A 10122-nucleotide genomic window follows, 5' to 3' on the forward strand; every position below is an offset into this window, starting at 1 on the left:
ATTCTACAAATGTTTAGCGATAACATTCTTAGAACATTATTCCCTAACATTCTTATAATGTTTTTAGCGGGTAGTTTTATTTTAGTTCCCAGAATGTTCTTCTAAATGTTAGGATAACATTCTCTAAAAAACATTCTACAAATGTTTAGCGATAACATTCTTAGAACATTATTCCCTAACATTCTTATAATGTTTTTAGCGGGTAGTTTTATTTTAGTTCCCTGAATGTTCTCCTTAAAGGTAGGATAACATTCTCTAAAACATTCTAAAACTGTTTAGTCATAACATTGTTAGAACATTATTTCCCAATGTTTTTATAAAGTTTGTAGTGGGAAATTTTATTTTTGTTCTTAGAATGTTCTTCTAAAAAGGTAAGATAACATTCTCTACAAAACACTCTAAAAAAGTTTTGCGATGACCTTCTAGAAATGTTTAGTCATAACATTGTTAGAACATTATCCCCTAACATTCTTATAGTTATTTAACAGGAAGTTTTATTTTTGTTCCCAGAATGTTCTCCTAAATATTCAAAAAAGAAAAAAGAAAGAAAGAAAAAGCTTAGCTATAACATTGTTAAAACATACAATTTTATTAATCTCAAAAATAAAACAAAATCTAACAGGTCTATAAATGGCATCCACATAAATTATTGGCTTTAGAAACAGTAAATGTCCAACATCACATGTTGAAGAACTCTAAAGTCCAGTGTGTAATCCTGCGTCTGACTGCTGTGTTTGCTCTGAGTGCTCATCACTGTCTTTGCTTGACCTGGTCCTTGAAGAAAAATAATACAGTCATCCGTATTAATGTTCTTCTTTTCTTGTCTTTTAGTTTTCCAGCTGCTCTGCCAGTTAGCAGCATTGAGCCGTCTATGTGTGTAGAGCGTCTGTGTGTAGAGTTTTTCCTCAGAGCCTATAACAGAGGAGCATACAACAGTGTAAACACAAAATACATATTACATTTTAAGATCGCAAACAATATTGATATTCAATAGATATAATACTTTAAGTATCTACTCTGTTTGCTATTTAAAACACATCTACTTAATCCATTATGTTAATAACACAACTACAAACTTTGATGTTGGCTTGAAAAGCATGAACCTCGAACCGAGACTCGAACTTGAGTCAACTTGTGCAGAGCTGCAGCAAAACGCTGCCAACAATTCTATTGCTACAACATAGCTAGTTTTCATCAGTTATTTTGTCTATGGATCGTTACATCTCTTACAGATTTCTGCTTTTCTTTTCATTTAGATACAGATAAAGTAGCACTGTATTTGAATGCATCAGCGAGAGCAACTGTGTGTGTGAATTAATCCTACCAGTGTAGCATCTCTTTGCTAATAGTGAAGTTGTAGGTTTTAGTTACTTTAAAAGCAGAAAGAAAAATATATGCCATAACTTTCAGTTTCTACACCGTTTTGTTATTGTTAAGTTATAGGACAGTTGACAAGTTTCTGTGCTCCTGGATGTTTCCGTTTGCAATCTGCACATTATATATGAGCTACAGAATGTGCGTATGGACGCTTGTTTCCACTATGGAATAAGAAAAAACATAAACTGCTGACATTTTCTCGCAATTGGGAGTTACAATGTCAATGTCATTGTGCAATGTTTTTTTTCTCACAATTGCTTTTTTTTGGCTGACTTTTCTCAGAATTGTGAGATAAAAAGTTGCAACTGCAAGTTCTCAATACTGTGTCACTACCTGATGATCCACGACTGTTTGTGTGTTTTGTGATGGTGGTTCATGAGTCTCTTGTTTGTCCTGAGCAGTTAAACTGAGCTCTGTTCTTCAGAAAAATCCTCCAGCTCCTGCAGATTCTTCAGTTTTTCAGCATCTTCTGCATATTTGAACCCTTTCCAGCAGTGGCTGTATGATTTTGAGATTCATCTTTTCACACTGAGAACAACTAAGGTACTTAAACTCAACTATTAAAAAAGTTTCAAACATTCACTGATGCTCCAGAAGGAAAACCCGATGCATTAAGAGTCAGGGGTCTGGGAATATTGGGCAATTTTAACTGTTAAGGAAAAACAAGGGACTCATGAACAATCACCAAAAAACAAAACAAAAAAACATCCGGGTAACGACACAGTATTAAGAACCAAAGGTTCCCAAAATTTTGAACAGGGTTATTTTCATAAATTCAGCTATTTATTTTCTTGTGGACTATATGTAAACATCTTTTATGTAAAATATCTTACTCAGGACAGTACTAAATAAAAAACAACATGCAATTTGTATGATCGCTCTTATTCTGTTAAAATTATTCACATTTTCACAGATTCTGCAAAGGGTTGCCCAACTTAACACTGTATATGACAACTATTAAGTCTGATCAGTTACAAATGATAGCACTGAACTTAAGGTCTGTGTTTGGTGCTTGAAAATGACACCAAGCTTTATTCACCCAAGCCATCCTAGGTGTATATGAAGTAAAATATCTAGCTTTGGCCAGACCACTAGATATTTTAGTTCATAACTTGTTAAATATGGATATTTTTCTTACACAAATGCATCGCTTCACACTTCAGAAGGCCTTCATTAACCGCACGTTGTTTGTCATTAAAGTGCATATTGCAGGTTAAACATTTTTTTCGAGATGAATATATAACCTTGTACAAAAATACCATATAAAAGGGTACTGCAGGGTTTAAACATGTTTTGCAGGACATAAGGGCATGAATTTAGATAAAGTAGATAAAGTGATAAAGTAGTAGATAAAGTAGTAGTGATAAAGTAGTAGATAAAGTGACAGTCTCTGTAAAAAACGCTTTTTTTTCAGCGTCGCGTCATTTTACGTCACTCAAGGGAGTCGATCGCCGAGCTCTGTGTTGATTCAGTGCAGAGTAGGCTGGTATTCAGTGACAGCGGTCGTGAATTAGTGTGTTTTCTGTAGTTTTTGTATTCTATTTATCATCGTCATGGTAAATTATTGTGTTGTGAATTAGTGTGTTTTCTGTAGTTTTTGTATTCTATTTATCATCGTCATGGTAAATTATTGTGTTTGTGGAGGTTGCACAAACTCCAGCCTGTCAGGACATCGAGTACCAGAGGTTTAATAACAAGAAAAAGGACGCTGCTGCTATCTTCCGTGCCGGGGTGTGTTTTGTGCAGGTGAAGAGACGGGACTTCACTTCTGCATCTGCGTCGAAAAAACGTGTTCATTATAGACCGAAGGATTATCATCCCGGCGATATGATGGAGTTCAACATTGTAATACTACTGTAAATAATGATATTAAATGAATAAACTTACACACGCAATGCTTCTTCACCATTTTTACTTGAATCAATTTCAACACTGATGAATACAAATTATGTACACATACATACAGTCTCACACTCACACAAAACAGTTTTGAATTATGTGCTGGTAATGTAAATACTCCAATTTCATTCATGCCATGTATATACTGTAAACGTATATACATTCAAGTTCACACAACTACATAATCATGGCGTCATATACATCCTCACACTATCAGTGAATGGGCACGGAATAAACTCATAACACAGAATTAATGAATAAAGGATAACATTACATGAAACACATAAACTACGTTCGGCCGCCGGCGGGAGACATGATCACGGATCCGTCAGAGATGCAGCTTGATGAACACGTGAATTGTGCACCGTAAATCTTTATTATTATTATTATTATTTTATTATTTAATTTGCTAACTACCAAATCAGTCGTGATGAGAAACCGCTATATCACGTAACTTTAGTGCGGACGGATATTAACGCGTGTGACATAGGCCTGATCAAGGTTTATTAGATTCTGTTATTAGTAATCAATAACGTTACTCCTAGATGACCAATAGCTTTGCTATTGCCTGAATCATGATAATAATCTGTACAATATTGTGATCTGAGCACATATCGTTAGCTAAGCTAACATCGGTCGCTGCCCTGTTCTCCACTGGTTCTCCTCACACAACAGCTCAATTTGTCTATTTTGACCGTTATTTTGTCTAATCCTGGTCTGTCCCTGCTCTCATAAACACATAGCAGGCTAATTGTATGGCTGTGGTTTGTGATACAAGTATGAATAAAAATGTACAACTTCCTCAGCATCCGAACTGTCATTGCGATCCATTGTTTTCCTATTGTTTATATTGATCGCACTCCCTTGAGTTACGTCACTTCCGATTTGGCATTTTTCAGATGCGGAAGTAAAATTCTCTCACAAAAAACGACTCCAGAAGCCTATGTAGCGTATTTATATGTGTTTTTTCAAGAAAATCTATTTCATACATTATTTTTCTATACATTGAATCACTGATGCTCTAACCTGCAATATGCCCTTTAAGTGCTGCTGTTTTGTGCTGTAGAAGACGTGGATCAACTTGTCAGATGGCATTCTGGATTTTTGCGTTCGCGTACAGTGGCTCTGAATTGTCAAAACGTCTCTCAAAACGCATGCCACGGATGCGAAAAACGCAGAAAATCGAACCTGATCCGAATATTTTTTTGACGGAAGAAAGTTTCGGAGGCAGTGTGCAAACGCAATTGACATAACGTGAGGTCGAATTTATTTTTTTATTTTAAGTTTCACATGCAAATTTTGGACTCAGTGTGCAAAGGCCTTTAAGCTTGGGCTAATTTTCATTTGAAAGTGAACTAATCCTTTAAGGGTTAAAAAATTTTGTCTCGGAGGAAAACATAATAATAATATTATTATTATTAATAATAATAATAATGTTCAAATAGGTTAACAATATGTTGCATTTCTTAAACCAACATAATTTTGTTCTTGAAAATATTAGTAAATAATTACTACAAACTGTTTCTAAAGGACATTTTATTAAGATTTACAACAAAACTTACAAAACCACTTACCCATATCTTCCCATTCACTTCTGCAGGTAAATTTTTGCCAGATTGTGTCCTTCACAATGGCTGTCTGTCAGCCCCAAAGTACCTAAAAAAATTAAAACATATCTTTCCCATTTCAACATATCTTTATGAATTACTTTAATATTATTATTTAAGTTAAAAAGAAATAATCAGATTAACACTTTTAAGTAGCAAATGCACAGTATCCGTATTCATATAGAACACAATATCGCATAACGACGGATTAAAGTACCTTTGTTGTAAATGAAGACTTTTTGTTGCATCATCAGTGTCCATATTTAAGTAGGCCGTCTGATTCTGAATGAAAACAAATCTAAAAGTTAGCTGTTATTCTAAAGCAGTATACATTATCTTATATTCTAAGAAAGATCTAACGGATTTTAGTGTATACGTAAAGGATAAACGAAAGATGTAAACTGAAAAAGACATTTAAAAACTTACATTCCAGTATTTATTGTTGAGGGCAGAGTTCCGTTGACCAGGAGACAGTTCTGTTGTTTGGGCCACAAACTGTCCGAGCGGGTAAAACATCCTCCATCACAACTCTGTATCTGCCGCGACTCTGTTTGTGAACGAGTCCGTACTCGCTTTTTCCGTCAAAAAGACAATCAGACCAGGGACATTTTGCGCCAATTTCTTCAACTACCATTCGCGCTGTTCGTCAATTTCAAATGTTCCTACGTCACGAGAAAAGCACGCTGTGATTGGTGGATTTACGCGTCGATTTACCATGGCCCAATCAGCGCCTCTCGTCTCCTGTAAACACCCAGTAGATTGTCATATTTTAAAATAAGCACTTTTTAACGAGGCTGAGTTGAAAATGTTCTCCAACCTTGTAATCAAATATAAACTGTAGCTACATTTGTTAGTTGCAAATTTACAGAAAATGCCATTGAGATGTTAATATTGTTAATAAAGATATTAAAGGGATAATTCACCCAAAAATAAAAATGTCATTATTTACACACCCTCAAGTTGTTCCAAACCTGTATAAATGTATTTGTTCTGTTCAACACAAAAGAAGATATTCTGAAGAATGTGGGAAACTGAACAGTTCTGGGGCACCATTGACTTCCATAGTATTAGACCCAAAGCAACCTGGTTACAAACATTCCTCAAAATATCTTCTTTGTTCAACAGAAACTTGAGGGTAGGTAAATGATGACAGAATTTAATTTTTTTGGGTGAACTATCCCTTTAATATTGCTTGCCAACTGAAAACAAAGTTTCCCCATTTAGGCTACAGTTAATACAATCTTTTTAAAACAAATGACATTAATTATACATAAATTTCCCTTAGTAAAAAGTAAATTGAGTAAGACAGTGTAAAAGGTGCGAGTGTGGATTAGTAATCTGGTCCCCAGGTATCAAGGAGAAAAAATGTTGGCCCTCGTCAATATCAAAGTTGCCCATCCCTGCCCTATGGTAAACACGTTCGCGCAACAGTTCAGCCAAATACGAGACTTTCCCTTCCCCCAGAATTCATCTCACTATTGCAGTCAAGCCAGTGTTCAGCTAAATTAATGCATTTCATCTTTTGTTTCTTATTATATTTTGTATTTTATTATATTTTGTTTCTTTTGAGTTCAGCCCAATGCTGTTTCGCACAATGGTGTTAAAACATGATGCCAGCCAGACCCAGAACCAAAACAGAAGTGCCAGATGTAATGATGATCTGGCCCAAACTTCATCACAATCTGGAATAATATCCACATTTTACAAATGTTGTTTTGATAATGTTACTCCTTTATTATGGAACATTGTGGCAATATTGTATATTCTCCATTACATAAACCAAGCTAACCATGTCTTGAACATTGGGGGGAAGTTTCTTTCTTTCTTTTTTTTTTCTTTTAATAAAGCATAAAAAAACAAAACAGTGAAGGAAATTGTTGCTAATACAATGCTATATCAGTTATGTATAAGACTTCAGATGCAAAAGCCTTTAAGTGCCATTTGAAATTTTCTTATAAAACAAGCATGTTTATCAAGCTTATTACACTTCAATGGCAATGAAAAGGACCTATTAATTGCCATTAAAGTGTTTAAAATATTTACATCATTATATAATGTTACCTCAACAACATCCTCAAAACATCCTCAAAATGTTCAGGTAAAATGTTCTATCGTGGTTAATACGTCACATTAGAAGAACATTTTATACAGAACATTTCATCACCTCAAACCTCAATCATGTTCTTATAGCGTTCTTCCTAATGTTGCTGAGAGAATGTTCTTCCTTTGTTTTATTGAAACATTGTGCGAATGTTATATTTACAACATTATATAATATGTTACCTCAACAACATCCTCAAAACATCCTCAAAATGTTGCAGGTGAAATGTTCTATCGTGGTTAATACGTCACATTAGAAGAACATTTTACCCAGAACATTTCATCACCTCAAACATTAATGATGTTCTTATAGCGTTCTCCTAATGTTGCTGAGAGAATGTTCTTCATTTGTTTTATTGAAACATTGTGCGAATGTTATATTTACAACATTATATAATATGTTACCTCAATAACATCCTCAAAATGTTGCAGGTGAAATGTTCTAGATTTGTTAATACGTCACATTAGAAGAACATTTTATACAGAACATTTCATCACCTCAAACCTCAATCATGTTCTTATAGTGTTTTCCTAATGTTGCTGAGAGAATGTTCTTCCTTTGTTTTATTGAAACATTGTGCGAATGTTATATTTACAACATTATATAATATGTTACCTCAATAACATCTTCAAAACATCCTCAAAATGTTGCAGGTAAAATGTTCTATCGTGGTTAATACGTCACATTAGAAGAACATTTTACCCAGAACATTTCATCACCTCAAACATTAATGATGTTCTTATAGCGTTCTCCTAATGTTGCTGAGAGAATGTTCTTCCTTTGTTTTATTGAAACATTGTGCGAATGTTATATTTACAACATTATATAATATGTTACCTCAATAACATCTTCAAAACATCCTCAAAATGTTGCAGGTAAAATGTTCTATCGTGGTTAATACGTCACATTAGAAGAACATTTTACCCAGAACATTTCATCACCTCAAACATTAATGATGTTCTTATAGCGTTCTCCTAATGTTGCTGAGAGAATGTTCTTCATTTGTTTTATTGAAACATTGTGCGAATGTTATATTTACAACATTATATAATATGTTACCTCAACAACATCCTCAATAACATCCTCAAAATGTTGCAGGTGAAATGTTCTAGATTTGTTAATACGTCACATTAGAAGAACATTTTATACAGAACATTTCATCACCTCAAACCTCAATCATGTTCTTATAGTGTTTTCCTAATGTTGCTGAGAGAATGTTCTTCCTTTGTTTTATTGAAACATTGTGCGAATGTTATTATTGACAACATTATATAATATGTTACCTCAACAACATCCTCAAAACATCCTCAAAATGTTGCAGGTAAAATGTTCTATCGTGGTTAATACGTCACATTAGAAGAACATTTTACACAGAACATTTCATCACCTCAAACCTCAATGATGTTCTTATAGCGTTTTCCTAATGTTGCTGAGAGAATGTTCTTCCTTTGTTTTATTGAAACATTGTGCGAATGTTTTATTGACAACATTATATAATGTTACCTCAACAACATCCTCAAAATGTTGCAGGTGAAATGTTCTAGATTTGTTAATACGTCACATTAGAAGAACATTTTATACAGAACATTTCATCACCTCAAACCTCAATCATGTTCTTATAGTGTTTTCCTAATGTTGCTGAGAGAATGTTCTTCCTTTGTTTTATTGAAACATTGTGTGAATGTTATATTTACAACATTATATAATATGTTACCTCAATAACATCTTCAAAACATCCTCAAAATGTTCAGGTAAAATGTTCTATCGTGGTTAATACGTCACATTAGAAGAACATTTTACACAGAACATTTCATCACCTCAAACATTAATGATGTTCTTATAGCGTTCTCCTAATGTTGCTGAGAGAATGTTCTTCATGTGTTTTATTGAAACATTGTGCGAATGTTTTATTGACAACATTATATAATGTTACCTCAACAACATCTTCAAAACATCCTCAAAATGTTGCAGGGAAAATGTTCTAGATTTGTTTGCACTTAACATTATAGGAACATTTTCTGAATTTAAAAACATTCTTAAAACATTTTTGGAACATTACATTCAAATGTTTTCTTTAAAACATTAAAAAACCTTTACAGAATGTTAGCCAAAGTTCTGAGAACGTTCCCTGCTAGCTGGGGTTAAACCTATTGCGATTTATTGGATGGGAGGCGCACAATGCACTGTTTAATCATCAACTGAAAACAGCATATAGCCTACCAAGAGATCGATTGTGATTTACGAATCGATATTGGTCTCATGCATGCACAAAACAGCAAGGAGACATTTTAATTGTTTATTAATAAAGTAATGTCTTCTGAATCAATGTCGGCTGCAAAGATGAAGTTGATATTGACTCTCATCATCTCCTCATGGATGCGCTAGAGAGAGAATGCACTTCATTCGGTTTAGTCTACATAATCAGAGTAGCCTATTTCTTTTCGTTTTGAATTAATTCGTTTTCGTTAAAGTAGGTATTTAAAGCTTTCTGTAGATATATTTCTCATGTCTGTAAGGCAAGCAGCCGCTGAGTTTCGGTTCATTTAGCTGACGCATTCCAGTTCACGCGCCAGTGATCGCGCCCGCGCCTCCATGTCATGATTATATTGTCTGGTATATTTGCTTCTTATTTATTACATCCAGGCAATTGGTTAATGAAACACTGTTTAAAATTAAGATACATTTTTTACAAAACGAAATTCACTTTAAAGAAAGGCTTTCTACAAAATAAAACTTAAAGGGGTACTTCACCCCTGGAAAGATGAATGTGTATTTAAAATTGGTCATTTATGTAGTAGAAATGTGAAATTATTTTTGAATTTGGAGCTTTCTAGACTGAGAAAAGGCAGAAAATGTATTTTTGACTAATGTGGATGAAAGACAACAACTCCCAGAATGCACTTGTTTTGCTGCCCTTGCGAGGCCACGCCCAAACCACGCCTATCGGTTACAGGCGGCATTCAGGAAAATTCAAACAACTAGGCTTGCTTTGTTACATATTAATTCTATAAATCGTGAGTTAGTTCATACATTTACAGCGAAATGGTGCTAAATTGACACACGGCCTAAGGCTGAAACAAATTCCTGCAAAATCATTTACAAGTAAACAGTGCCGTGGATATTCCGTATCATAGCAAC

The 10122-nt window shown here is 34.2% G+C and overlaps 1 long non-coding RNA gene across 1 annotated transcript; it reads right to left on the reverse strand.

The window, feature by feature from the left end:
* Positions 1 to 570: 570 nt before the first annotated feature.
* On the reverse strand, positions 571 to 5807 carry LOC125277517. Its single transcript, XR_007186913.1, has 4 exons — positions 5310 to 5807; positions 5101 to 5165; positions 4851 to 4932; positions 571 to 912 (listed from the first exon to the last, which is right to left on the reverse strand). It is a non-coding gene; the product is annotated as an uncharacterized LOC125277517 (long non-coding RNA).
* Positions 5808 to 10122: the final 4315 nt, after the last annotated feature.

This window comes from Megalobrama amblycephala, linkage group LG10 (assembly GCF_018812025.1).
Source record: "Megalobrama amblycephala isolate DHTTF-2021 linkage group LG10, ASM1881202v1, whole genome shotgun sequence".
NCBI classification, from domain to species: Eukaryota; Metazoa; Chordata; class Actinopteri; order Cypriniformes; family Xenocyprididae; genus Megalobrama; species Megalobrama amblycephala.